The sequence below is a fragment of the Penaeus monodon genome, chromosome 22 (genome assembly GCF_015228065.2).
Source record: "Penaeus monodon isolate SGIC_2016 chromosome 22, NSTDA_Pmon_1, whole genome shotgun sequence".
NCBI lineage: Eukaryota > Metazoa > Arthropoda > Malacostraca > Decapoda > Penaeidae > Penaeus > Penaeus monodon.
The window spans coordinates 40917872-40918121 of record NC_051407.1 but is presented as its reverse complement, the minus strand read 5'-3'; the positions used below and the strand labels follow the sequence as shown (position 1 = coordinate 40918121).

The 250-nt window shown below is 34.8% G+C and overlaps 1 protein-coding gene across 6 annotated transcripts in view; it reads right to left on the bottom strand.

Annotated features, from left to right (window-relative positions):
- Positions 1-250, bottom strand: part of LOC119587137 (programmed cell death protein 6-like) — a 9834-nt gene that overhangs the window by 7918 nt on the left and 1666 nt on the right. The window lies entirely within an intron of this gene.

The window sequence follows — 250 nt, the reverse complement described above, 5'->3', positions numbered from 1 at the left end:
TACATGGAGTTCAGGACTTGGTTTCTGGCATGTGCACCCTTATTTTAAAGACCAATATAAAGTCTAGAGAAAAGAGTTCCAAATATTGTAGTCTATACAAACATATAATTGTATTTTCTCAGTCTATGACAATATAACTTTCATGGTAAACCAAAAGAATTAAAAGACCAGTAGTTCCCAACCTTTTCTATTCTGTGGCCTCCGACTAATATATAATAATCTCTATGGCCCCATTCACTGCCTGTCAACT